Consider the following 228-nt stretch of genomic DNA (forward strand, 5'->3'; position numbering starts at 1 on the left):
AAATTAAATTGCAACAATTAATAAAGCAGAAGTTGAACTAGAAATACTAGAATTCAAACAGAAATTGAATTTAACTTGCAGTAGAGGTTCACAGGAGAACCAAAAGGAAAAATGGGATCTCAGGACTCAAGAGACTAGATAACAAAGTCTAGATCTCAATTACCTTCCCAGATCCAAGTTCACAAAGTAATTAAGCAGAATTTAAAGAAGAAGCAGTAAAGGAAATGA

Source organism: Arachis duranensis, chromosome 10, assembly GCF_000817695.3.
Source record: "Arachis duranensis cultivar V14167 chromosome 10, aradu.V14167.gnm2.J7QH, whole genome shotgun sequence".
NCBI classification, from domain to species: Eukaryota; Viridiplantae; Streptophyta; class Magnoliopsida; order Fabales; family Fabaceae; genus Arachis; species Arachis duranensis.